Here is a 13,672-nt window from a genome sequence, read left to right as displayed (position 1 = left end):
GCACCGCCCCACACTGGATGTTCAGAAGGCAGGGCACCACCCTCACTCGATGTCCAGAATGTAGGGCACCACTCTGACAAGATGTTCAGAAGGCAGGGCACCACCCTCACTGGATGTTCAGAAGGCAGGGCACCGCCCCTCACTGGATGTTCAGAAGGCAGGGCACCGCCCCTCACTGGATGTTCAGAAGGCAGGGCACCGCCCTCACTGGATGTTCAGAAGGCAGGGCACCGCCCCTCACTGGATGTTCAGAAGGCAGGGCACCGCCCTCACTGGATGTTCAGAAGGCAGGGCACCGCCCTCACTGGATGTTCAGAAGGCAGGGCACCGCCCTCACTAGATGTTCAGAAGGCAGGGCACCATCCTCACTGGATGTTCAGAAGGCAGTGCACCACCATCACTGGATGTTCAGAAGGCAAGGCACTGCTCTAACTGAATGTTCCGAAGGCAGGGGAACACCCTTTACTGGATGTTCAGAAGGTAGGGCTCCGCCCTCACTGGATGTTCAGAAGGCGGGACAACGCTCTGACTAGATGTTCAGAAGGCAGGGCACCGGTCCTTACTGGATGTTCAGAAGGCAGGGCACTGCCCTCACTGGGGGCCCGATTCACAGAACAAACTTAAGACTAAATCCTAAACTTAGTACCATTCTGGTATTCACAGAATGCACCTAGTACTTCTGCTATTCACAGAATGAACTTACTACTTTTGCTATTCACAGAATGAACTTAGTACTTTTGCTATTCACAGAATGGATTTACGACTACTAAACTTACGTCCGCACTCGGGCCGGAAATTCCGGGCCGGAGGCGGAGCTTCCGGCCCGGAGGCGGAGCTTCCGGGCCGGAGGCGGGGATTCCGGACGATTTAGCTATGGCCGAAATCTCCACCTCCGGGCCGGAAGCTCCGCCTCCGGGCCGGAAGCTCCGCTCCCGGGCCGGAATTTCCGGCCCGAGTGCGGACGTAAGTTTAGGAGTCGTAAATCCATTCTGTGAATAGCAAAAGTACTAAGTTCATTCTGTGAATAGCAAAAGTAGTAAGTTCATTCTGTGAATACCAGAAGTACTAGGTGCATTCTGTGAATACCAGAATGGTACTAAGTTTAGGATTTAGTCTTAAGTTTGTTCTGTGAATCGGGCCCTGGATGTTCAGAAGACAGGGCACCGCTCTGACTAGATGTTCAGAAGGCAGGGCACCGGCCCTTGCAGGATGTTCAGAAGGCAGGGCACTGCCCTTCACTGGATGTTCAGAAGGCAGGGCACCGCCCTTCACTGGATATTGAATTACATGTCATAGATTGAAGCTGTGTCTTGGAGTGGGTGGATGACCCAACAAGCGTGGCTTCTGTTCTGCTCTGGAAAGCAGGTTAATTCTTGACTGGATGATAGTCTTTAAGACGCAGGCTGTCTCAAAAACATCCAAAATTGTATTATTTCAGTGATAATATGAAGCAGATTTACTAAGACAGATCTCTGTTTAGAAAAGGGGAATTGGAGATTTTTGTTCATCAATTCTGTGATCTTGTGCTATAAAATGTTGTTCACTTTAGTCTGACATCTTCTCCAAGAAAGCAGCTGTGCTCCTTTTATAGGCTTCCCTGCTGTCACTTCCTGATTCCTCTCTACTGTCTTGTACATCTCACTTCCAAGCATCACAGTTCTCTGGGAGGAAATCATTTCCATGTGTACAGAAGACCGCTTTTGTTGGGTGGAAGCTGGCCAACCTTACCTCCTTCTGCTAATATGTCCTAAACAATGTTCTAGCAGTATGATGCTAATCCCTCCCTCTTCCTTAAACATCTCCCTTCCCAACAGTTGCCCCCATCCCCATTGGTCCCCCAAAACAATGATGACAACTCCCAATGTTATGGCTTAAGGTTTTCTTGTGTTCTCCTTTCTGCACATCCATTTAGTTGATTGTGTCACCTGTCTGCCCTTGGACCAGGCCCTTCTCATTTATTCCTCTTTCTTTCTCTCTCTACCCTTTCTTCCTCTGTTCCCGCCTTTCTTTGGCCTCTCTGTCTCCATAGACAGTGAAAGCAAGGTGTGGGGTGCTGTAGCACCCCCATAATAACTATTCTGGAGTTCAAGAGGTGAAGAAACACAAATATGCCTTTATATTTTGCTTTTCAATTGAATTCAAAACTTTATTCAGCAGCATTGTGGCACCTATAAAAGTTATTTACGAACAGAAATTGATAAAAAAGTTTTACATCATCACAATTTGAATGAAGATTTTGCCAATATATAAAATGCCTCAGCTAGAAAGATAAAATATCTCATACAGTGCCAAATTGCAGCAGCATATCTCATCAGTGCATCAAAGCTCTCGTGCCCACGTGGCAGCCTTTAAAAAGGCATGCACATTAAAAGACACTTCATCATTATGTAAAAGTAATAAGAATCTAAGAGCGGGTCTACATTGATTTAGGCCATAACAGTCCTTCTTTAGAATAGACTTGGAATTTACAGAAAAAGATAGAATGAAGCATAGTCTGTTTAGAAACCTCGTCACATGGGCCAGATTTGGAATCAAGATGCTGCATAGCCCAGGGGAAAGCATAACAGGCATCTAACAGTGCTTGATCTAAAAGGATAATTAGTGATGTTATCAGTGTTGTATAAGTCCAAATATCTCATGACCGCTGGACATGTCTGGAGACTCCTGACCTGCGTGGACTCCTCTAGCTCACCATGCTCCTTTTACACAGGCCGAGGGATCCTGGGAAAACGATTCCGTCCCTATGCGACTATAAACGACCTTGACATAACAACATTTAGTTTGTATCTTGATACACTTGTGCTGTGTTCCAACACAGAGGTCAAATGTCAGTCTGTCTTATGACAAATTTCTGCTTATTCTTTTAACATGGAGATTGGTGTTTACTTTTTCTCCTTACTGTAAACTTAAAGCATGTTGTAAGCTGAACTAACCAGCAATCTTGTTGGAGTACAGGGAGTATGAAAGGAAAGGCTGTAGATGCCAGTTTTATTTTTAACACACAACAAAATTTAAAGACATATAAACGAACTATACAAATATTTAAAACTATATCAGCAGTTAGGAAAGCACATATGAAGTCTATTTTTTGTAACTCTGAAGTGTGATGAAAACAATAATTTAATGAGTCAATACAAATCATGACTTTTTACTTGGTGATGTGCAAATAATAAATATTTCATTGACATATGCAGTTTATGTAGTTATAAAAACTGCATTTCAGGGCAAATTCTGCGATCATTTGAGTGGGAAATGTGTTGACTATAAAAGTAATAGTTTTGCAACAATATGCACCCCCAGCTACATACTACACCCGTAACACTCTCCTGCTCAATGGGCGTGGCTTATTTGCTCTACATTGTGCAATCCTTGGATTTTTCATACTCCCTATGACTTTAATGATCTCACATTGATGGCAGCACCCCACTGCAAAAATTGTTCCAGCACCACTCTCTGTCACTCTGTCTTTGCCCCATCAAATTGCTTGCCCCCAAGTGGCAATTATTACTTGAACGCTTCCCACCTGACCTGACTGCACCTAACATGTCCCATGTACCAGGGTGGGTGGTGGGCCTTTGCTTTGGCAATGGTGGGGAAAGTGTTTCCCCTTACACCCGGCATGGTGAGAAGTTAAGGCGGAATTTTACTGCCTCCTTCTTCTCCAAAACTCTCCAGCTGCAGGAGACGTTTCTTGTCCCTCTTCCCAGAACCCACAATGTCCTACGAAGGCAACCCAAAAATCTTTATTGATGAGTTTCTTCTGTAGGCAACAATGAGGTCCTCAGTGCCACTTTGCGTTCCAGGCAGGAAACCTCCACATTCTGGGCAAATCTTAGCAATTAAAAAAATATGAAAATGCGTGCCAATACGTATGGGTAAAAAAGGCAAAACCAAATTCCATTTCATTAAGAATACAATACACATATTAGGAATGGTATAGAGCAAGCAACTACTGTTGACTTGACACTTACTGCAGGGTTATCCCCAAATGTTTTTTCTTCTCTTCTCTTATCATTGCTGAATTTGTTTTTGTTGACCTTAGGACTCTGTGCACTATACCACTGCTAACCAGTGCTAAAGCGCTTCTGCTCTCTCTTCTGCTGCACTGATATTGCCACCCACTTAAGTAGCTCGATCAAACATGTCTAGGGCCTGCCATTGCAACCTTTGTGTGCAGTATTAAGTCTGGGTGTAGCTGACAGTTGGGCTTTGTGTATTCCTTCTAGACAGCCACACACATTAGAGATCATTGGTGATCCTGGATTGGTCATCAAAGGCATGATGGGAGGGCAGAGCTGAGCACAGCCCTACCTAAATGTGTGTGGCTGTATCTTGCCTCCACACAAAGGGCAGCATACCCCATGTAGTGAGTTTGGAGCCAGGGCAGGGGAGTCAGGAAACCTGTGCACTTCAAACGGAAGCCTCTAGAAGCTTCGCCCACTTCAAAGGAGGCACCTGGTATAAATACTAGACCTCAGACACAAACTTTTCAGTACACTTCTTGACCTGTGGAAACTCTGTCAGGAAGGATTGCAGTGCTGCTGAAAGGACTGTCACTCTGTTTGACTGCCCCCTTTCTAGACAACTCCTTTTGTGGACTCCTGCCTTGCTGGGTGGCTGCTCTGCTGCCCTCCTGCCCAAGACAGAGGAAATGGACCTGGAGCTGAACCCAGGACTCCCAGAGGGACTCCAAGGGCAAGTGTGCTGGCCTCCTGTTCAGAGCCACAAGGACATAGCAGGCCCCCAACCACCTGACCCAGCATCCACATCCATCTGAGTAAGTCACCAACCACCAGGTGGTGCCCCTCAGGTCCTGGAACCGTGATGTGGCCTCAGTGGACCTGAATACATTTTTCTGGGCACTGCAAGACCATGAACGGGTAAGTTGATGCCAAAACCTTGTCACTCGCACTGCCCGCCAGCGCAAAGTTCCGTCAAATCAACCCTTCGCGCTGCGGTATCAAACGCTCATGAGGAGTGCCACTGCAAAGCTCCGGCCCGATCATTTGCGACGACAACAGGATCTTTGCGCTACAGCCAAGACCGTCCCTGATGCCAGCCCTGCTCGTTGACGGTTGTCTTTTAATCTTCCCTGCTCCTCTTGGTCCCCACCACCACGAACAGGACTCTTTACATTGGACTGAGAAGGTACCTTTACAGCAGGACTAACCTGGTCCCTGTGTATGACCCACGCTCAAAAGCAGACAGCCCAAAGTTGTGACTTTCTACCGGTCTCGCTTGACCAGGTAGCCAAGAGTGGCACTTTGGGCTTGTTGGTGCTATTTCCACTTAAATACTTAAAATTGCATATTTCTGGTTCTACTGATTGGATGAATCAGCAGCAGAAGGGAGCTCGGTGCTCCTGAGGAAGAAGCCTGCAGGAGAGAAGGTGATGAAGGAAGGAGTGTGCAACAGGCTGTGTAAGTGGTGGCTAGCGTAGAGAGGTAGGATCGTCTACCAATGTGAGTGATGCTTGATGGAGGTGAAATACACGTGGGATGAAGGAGCGAGGCCAACGGGGGAGCAGAGCTGCTGAGACATGATGGATTCATAGCACAGGAGGAGGAGGAAGGGGGACACTATAGGAAAGGAGTTTGGAGGAGGGATAAAGACAAGCAAGTCCTGCTTTAGAAAGCGGGCAGTGTGGTGCCGAACGAATGGGGCATGCAGGTGGATTCATGAGTTTACAAGGGAATAGCGGCTGCAGGAAGGAGGAGTAAAGAAGGAAAGGAGATGTGCTGGGGTACAGGTTTTGGATAAGGAAGCTGCTTCATGAAGCAGGGGGTGCAGGCAGGAGACTGACAGCTGCAACAACACGCAAGGTTGTTTTTCAGGCATGGTGCTGGAATTTCATATCTTAAATTTTATTCACACAAATATTGCCCCGCTGGAGATAATAATAGAACATTTACTCCCAATGGTACAATATATTTGTATATTAGATTTATACTACAGTAATTATGTCTGACAATATTTCTGTCAATGATATTTCGACATGAAACTGTTCCATGATTGGTGGGATTACAAGAGGGAGACTGTGGCATATGTAATAGCTGCTGCAAGAGTGTTACCTGTAAAGAAGAGGGAATAATACATCAGGCTTTAAGTAGCACAATCGATCTCACAACTTGGAGGAAGAGGGTTAGGGTATCGATGAATGGATGGGTTGGGGGAATTAGGTAACACTTTAGACAGACAAGGACAGCATTCTACGAAGTCCATGAGCGCCACACATCTGTCATGGAAGGAAGGTGATAGTAAAGTTAACTCACTCAGGGGGATATGTACAAGGAAGTGGAGGCGAGAGGCGTTAGCCTTCCTGGCTTAACGCCTCTCTCCGCCACTTCTGAAACGAAAAGCTGCGCCATATTTACAAGAACGTGGTGCAGCCTTGCGTTTCCCCCTGCGACTGCGCTGTTTAGCAACTTAGCGCCAACGCAAGCACCCTTGCACCATAGTGAAAGGGTGTCTGCGTGCAGGGGAGGATTGTTTATGTGTAGGAAGGTGTACCTTCCTGCACATAAACAATCTTAAAATGCCATTCTGTCACTTTCATGCGTCCTGCTTCATACAGCACACATGAAAGTGACAAAATGAAATTTTTAAAAAAATGTGTTTATGTGCAGGAAGGAACACCTTCCTACACATAAACAAACAGTGGCATTTTGCTTTTTTCATGTGTGTTGCACAAGGCAGCACACATAGAAAAAGAAAAAACGAGGAGAAATAATGCATTTCTCCTCGTTTTGCCATCTTAAGACCTATTTTTACCTGGTCTTAATTGTGGTGCTGCCTCCTATGTACGCCGCCTTTGTACATAGGGGGCAGCGTCAAAATGAATGGGTGTTGCGGTGGAACGCCCACCGCAACACCCACTGCCCACCCCTTTCACGCTGAGCATAGCGTGAAAGGGGGCCTTATGTACAAGGCAGCGTTAAGCCACGTTAAGTGGCTTAACGCTGCCTTGCACATAAGGTGCTGCCCCTTTCTCCACCACAACTACAATATAGGTGACGTTGTGGTGGCGATAGGGGCTTGTACAAAGGCCCCCTCAGTCTTTAGCAGCCAACAGACTTTCAAGTTAGTTACAGCTATCTAGGCAGAAGTCCAAAGTGGCAACAATACACACTATTCAAAAATATTTACAATAAAAGGTAAGAAAACTGACACTGTATACAAATGATGCAACCGCATTCTTCTGGCATTGTCTACCTCGGGAGCCGGGGTAACTGCAGAGGAGAAGCACAATGCAGGCTCCACTCGTTCGGAGATGAGAAGGTCTGTAAACCGAGAAGAGAAAATGACAATATTTGAGAGTCAAGGGAGGTGATTGAGGAGGAGAGGGCTATCTATAAATTTGAATACAATTAACTAAGGACCAATCTAATGATCCCAGCCAACTAGCTTCAAGTCCCCTGAATGATTAATCACCCAAGTGTGGAAATATGGATTTTCCTGATCAGTTATGTCCCCTATCTTGGACCCCAACGGTTTCATGTATGAATCACAAGTACATGTATGTTCCCTCCAGTTCCAGTTATGAAGACGCAAACACATGTGCGTCCACCGTCAACATGTCCTCTTTCAGATCCGCCATGAATAGGCCGGATATTCCATTCCTAAGTATGAAAGGCCACCGGCTTTATATGGTTCACTTATGCCATTTTACAGTCCAGGCAAGTAGGCCCTGATTCTGTCATCAAGCTTCTCTTGCCTTCTGCCTCTGAAAGCTCCAGTCTGAGCCTGCATCTGTGACCATGAACTTTGTCTCATTCCCTGCGCGGCTACGAAGCCTGACATCAGCCTGTTGCCTGCCAAAAACTGTATTTCACCTTCGAAATTATCTGCTCCGCTCCCTGCCCAATGCATTCCTGTCTAGTAGTTTAAGTAAACATTCTTCCAGCTATCGAGCAAAGGCCCGGCTTCTCTGTCTTTATGCAAGTAACTCATAGCCCTATTATTATGGAAGACTTCTGCCCACGCATCTAGTGTAGACACTTAGACGCTTGTACACGCACTAACAGTCAGTATAGTCAGCATAGAATAAGATTCTACTCTAAAAAGACCTTTCTTTTGGATAACATAGTTCTTTAAACATAGGATGTTAGATATGATTTGGGATTAGGTTGACTTGACCCTCCAGACTTCTGTCGCCACATGTAGAGCTAAATGTCAAGTCCCCTTCACCCCCTAGTTGCACGTCAATCACACGTCATGCTGCTGCGCGCGCATTTCTGCCAAGTATTTCTGCTGACATTGCGAAATTCTTTCATGAACCCACCCTATTATGACATCACACCTGATGACGTTCTTTAGTCACACCCAGTTACGCCTACTTCTGCTACGCATGAATGTATTATCTACACTATCAATTGTTACGCCTCTTGCATTTGCTTCACTGTAATGCCTATTGTATAAAAGTAATTAATTATCAATAAAGTATGTCCTTCACTTCCTGAACCTTCGTGGTGATGGAACTTGGAGCAACCGATTCGAATCGTCCATTGGAATAAAGCCCATTCCGAACCTCTAATACCACGGATTCTGCCTCTTATTTACTGAGCTATTTTTATTATGTTTCTGTATCAAATTAAGTCCCGGTAATTAAATTATTTACCACATGAATGGCGCCCGAACAGGGACACTTTCTCATCTCACGCGCCGGCGGTGCGTTGCAGGCCCGGTCTCCTGCCACAGCTGGACGGACAACAACGCGTACCAGCAGGATTTCCTGTATCTCCCTCCGGTCAAGCGGGGGCGACTGAGGCTGCGATCAACACCCAGACGAGGCGGTGAGAAGTGCGAAGTATCCCGACCAGAGCCTAGCTGAGAGAGCAAGATCCGAGGTATACAGAGGCCCACCAGGTGTCCGAAGTGTCCGAAGTTTTCGAGTCGAGTCCAGTCCGGTCCAGTTCAGTTCCGTTCCGAGGCCTTCCGTTCCGAGCTACCCGGTGAGTACCATTACTGGGGAGGCGTTCTGACGTGCACATAGGTTGTGCCGGTCAAGACGGGTTTGGGTACACAAATCCGGTCTGCACTGTTTCAGCAGTGTATCTGTACTGTTTAGCAGTATATCTAGTATATCAAGTATATAAATTCAGAATAATTCAGTTAATGTCGAGTATTATGTTTAATGATTAAATTTTCCTTAGATCGTCATCATCATCGTTGCTCAGTTAAATGTTAAATGTTAAATGTTTTAAATACGTTCTGCATATTGTGGTATGAATGACTGTTCATTATTGTGTTTATTTGTATTAAGTTTGTTCAAGATCAAGTATCAGACCAGTTCTCAATATGCCGCTCTTTTCGAAATTAAGACAGATCACAACTAGAAAAGGGGTACTCGAAGAAGCCGTTCCTATTCCTCCTAGGGACACTCCAGGGTACTTCATGTATCATAAACATGGCTTAGACGCTATATTATTTCTTGATTTATGGGTAGACTACACCAAGGAATTACCAGAAAGTCAGAGGTGGCCCGCAGCGGGGACCTGGGATGCAGAGTGCATCATGAAAGTAGAAGAAGAGTTATGGAAAAGGAAAGTCAGACAGTCACAGAAAGACGCCGTTGAGTTATGGCGTAAAGAATCTCATAGACGTACAGAAAAAGCACTCCGACAGGAAGAGAAAAATAAAGAGAATTCAAATAAAGTCCGAGAAAATCTATTAATTGAAGAAGGTGCACGAGTGAAATCAGAACAAGTAGACAGACAAAGAAATGCCCTTATGAATGGTATGTATCCCCTTCTGGCCGAGGGATTACCTAAGGCCACTCCGGAGATACCAAAAGACTTGCCACCCCCATTGTTTCCAATAAAAATGCATCCTAAGGGGCATCCTAGAACAGCAGAAGATGTTTTTCTTTCCTCATACTTAGATGACGCAGCTCCCGAGTATGCTAACCCCGCCCCACATAGACCGCCTGCCAGGGAGGTTCAACGCCAAGATCCTGTATCTCTACAGCAACAAATCCTGACACAAGTTCCGGCAAGCACATCTGTTTCCACATCGGTTCCTACAGCTACTTCTATAGCTGTGTCCACACCTATAGTTGCTGTATCGCGTTCAACGAATCCTTTCACGCCCGATACCCCAGATGGGGCTACCGGAGGTGCTACCAATATTTTTTCTACGCCACCCAGAGTAAATAAACTTACCTTTCAAGAGTCAGCACATCCACGTACTTCCAAACTCATAAATGCCCGCACGCTTAAGGAACTTCTTATAGATTGTAGATATGACCCTGTGCCCGGCAAAGAGGACGAAATGATCATGGCATCATTACGTATCAGACGAGCCGCGGTGTATTTAGGGAAGATACCAGGAATGACTGTGCATCTAGATAATATATATCATTTTGTCCAAACAGGGCGAGATTCTGAATGTATTAACAGAGCTATGGAATACCAGAAAGTGGAGATACAGGGGGAACTGTTACGTTTCCTCATAAATTGTGTGATCAGAAATCAAGACCGACCGGGGGTAGACCCGGAAGCAATGCAAACTCTTACCAGATGGAGCCAGAATATATCAGAAGGGAGACATGATAAGCAAAATTGTATAATAGCCATGTGTCGAAAGATCCGTAAAGAAATAGAACGCCTACACGAAGAGAGATTAGCGGTAGACCAGTTCGAACAAAGCGAGGAGGAAGGATCAGGACTGCCCACAGGACAGTCAGACACCATAGCCTATGTAGGTAGAGGAAGATCTTGTAATAGTACTAGATGTTTTATTGACCCGATACGTCCGATATGTCCAGATAATAACAGGAATTTCCAAACACCTATAATAAATATAAGGTCCCCCGAGCATTCGTTCCAAGCCGCTGACAAATTACTCCAAGAACGAAGGGGTTATCATTTTCTCGATTCTATGGATGAACAAGAATTAGCCAGGTCAGCCGTTCATTGGGTTGACAGTCCCGGAAAATATGGTGATGATACAGTAGCACACACATTTTTGAATCTCACCCCAGATGAACAGCGTTTAGCTGGGATTTATATGATTCAACAACTCCTTATATTATATAAAAGCCAACATTCAGATCCTGGTCCCTTACCTGAAATACTAACTGAACTACTCACGAATAGATGGAGAGGTTCAGGTACTAAGTTAATTAGAGAAATACTAGAATCAAGAAAGCAGTACATTCTTTTTGTATGCCCGGAACATGTCTCATTGCCCATCAAGGAAAGAACCACGTATTACATGGACAGACAGAATCCCTTACGAGAAGTGCACCCAATAAAAGGCGAGGACAATGAGTTTAAACGTGTATTTGTATATACGCCCATATCAAAAATAGAATTGTTACAAATGAAGAAAGTGGTACCCAGTCATGACAAAGACCCAGCGGGTTTCCACCGAGAAATTAAAGACATGTTACTCATGGGAGAGTATACCTATCCCGACATTATGACAATATCAAAGGTATTGATGCCTGCTGGCATTTATGAAAAACTCAAGGAAAAAGAGTGGGTGGTGGGAGACCAAAAGATAGACTGGTCAGCATTAGAAGCAGAAGAAAAGGCCCGAACTGCAGGAGCAGGGCTTGGGGATAAAACTAAAGCACTACCAGGTTTACTAGTACAGGTACTGCCACGTTTATTAACTACGAAAAAGGAAGACTGGGGTACAATTTCAGCCTGTAAACAAAAGCAAGATGAAGACACTAGTGATTTCTATGCCCGATTTGAAAAATGTTTTGGTATAAATAGTGGCATAAAAGCAAGTAGCGAATCATACCCACATCTGTTTGTGACAAAATTAGTTGAAAACTCCTTACCCCAAGTGAAGAATAGAGTATTAAAATTCGAGAGTACCTGGCAAGGTAACACCCCATCACAAATGTTACAAATGTTACAGTATCATCACAATAGAATTAGAGAGGAACAAGAACATGAACAAAGACGCATGAAAGACACGAAAATGAAAATGCTAGTCTCCCAGACAGTTCCAGCTGACGGACATAAAAAGGGTACGACACATTCCGGTGATTCAGCAGGACCTGTAAAAGGGACATGCAACTATTGTAAACAGCCAGGTCATTATATACACGATTGCCCAGTTCTGAAGCGTAATATCGCCACAGGTATTACAAAAGAAAGACCACGGCCACCTAGACAGGATCAGAATGAACAAGGAGCACCGCAGCATGCACAGTCCATGCCAGCTCCACCACAGTCTATACAGTTTGTGCCAGCTGCACCAGCGCTGCCTGTTGCTGCCACACAAACCACGACACGACAGCTGTACCAGACCGCACAGTATGACTATCCTGATTATCAACGATACGCATGAACCAGCCTAGAGAGGGAAGTTGACTTACCCCTTATCGAGGTCCCAGTAGACCAAGAAGGACCTTATGTACATAGTGAATTATTAGGCCAAGATAGAAAATTTTTACTTGATACAGGGGCAAGTCGAACAACCATAAAACGTAGTGAAGTTCCAGGGGCACCCCTCTCAGGCTCACAGAATATTTCCCTTGGTTTTTCAGGAAAGCCTATTGTTAATGAAGTATCACAGCCTCTTCCACTTACGATAGGACCTTTGACCCGAACTACAGATTTATTGCTTACTAAATCATGTCCAGAAAACTTGTTAGGTATAAAAACACTGAAAGCTCTAGGAGCTATAATATGTTGTTCTCCGGAAGGAGTAAGATTGTTTTTACGTGATTTTAAAGGTCACTATGTGTCTAGAGACATGGATCCCCGATTGCAGACTTTACCTACACATCTATGGGCACAAGGCCCTACTGATGTTGGTTGCATGAATGTTACACCATATCGAGTTACACTAAAGGCAGGAGTGGTACTACCACGGATGCGACAATACAAGTTACCACCAGATGCGGTAGTGGCTTTACTGCAAATCATTGACGAGCTCATTGCCCAAGGAGTGGTTGTGGAAACAGACTCCAATGTATGTAATTCCCCGATAATTCCGATTCTTAAACGAACAGATCCGAAGGCCCCGCCAGTATATCGATTGGTTATTGATCTGCGCGAATTAAACAAGTGCATTGTGCCACAATTCCCTGTGGTCCCAGATATCTCGTCATTACTGACAGCTATTGACTCCGAAGCAACATTCTTTACTGTAATTGATCTCAAGAATACCTTTTTCAGCGTCCCAATAGATCCGGAAAGCCAATACTTGTTCGGATTTAGTTTAAATGGACGAAGCTTTAAATTCACACGCGCACCTCAAGGATTTACAGAAAGCCCCAGCATCTATAGCCAAGCACTGAAACGAGAACTAGACAGTATCCACATGCCAGTTAACACTGCCTTGCTTCAATATGTCGATGATCTGCTGATCACCGCTAGAAGCGAACCTGAATGTGAAAAAGCCTCACTGACGGTTTTACAATTTTTGGCCGAAAAGGGGCACAAGGTGTCCCCTTCTAAGCTGCAATTCTGTGTCCAGCGAGTTGTTTATCTTGGACACTCGCTGTCCAAGGAGGGAAGGCAGCTTACACCCGACCGCATTCAGTTAATAGCTAACATGCCAATACCCAAGACACAAAAGGAGGTGCGGGCTTTCATAGGCCTCACTTCATATTGTAGGCAGTGGATCCCTCAGTATGCATTTCTAGCAAAACCACTCATTCAATTGACAACACAGGAGGCAGCCACATCGACTGTTCTCCCTTGGACTC

At 45.2% G+C, this 13,672-nt stretch overlaps 1 protein-coding gene and 1 long non-coding RNA gene across 2 annotated transcripts in view; one reads left to right on the top strand and one right to left on the bottom strand.

Moving 5' to 3' along the window:
* Nucleotides 1-13,672, top strand: part of GLP1R (glucagon like peptide 1 receptor) — a 1,134,570-nt gene that overhangs the window by 261,296 nt on the left and 859,602 nt on the right. The gene's annotated exons all lie outside the window — the stretch shown is intronic.
* LOC146813754 (uncharacterized) overlaps nt 1-13,672 on the bottom strand; it is a 90,149-nt gene that overhangs the window by 26,766 nt on the left and 49,711 nt on the right. Inside the window, exon 3 of the long non-coding RNA XR_014962434.1 lies at nt 7,213-7,280. This is a non-coding gene — a long non-coding RNA (uncharacterized LOC146813754). The remainder of the gene's footprint in view (nt 1-7,212; nt 7,281-13,672) is intronic.

Source organism: Triturus cristatus, chromosome 6 (genome assembly GCF_964204655.1).
Source record: "Triturus cristatus chromosome 6, aTriCri1.1, whole genome shotgun sequence".
Taxonomy (NCBI): Eukaryota; Metazoa; Chordata; class Amphibia; order Caudata; family Salamandridae; genus Triturus; species Triturus cristatus.
This window is presented reverse-complemented; position numbering and strand designations above follow the sequence as displayed.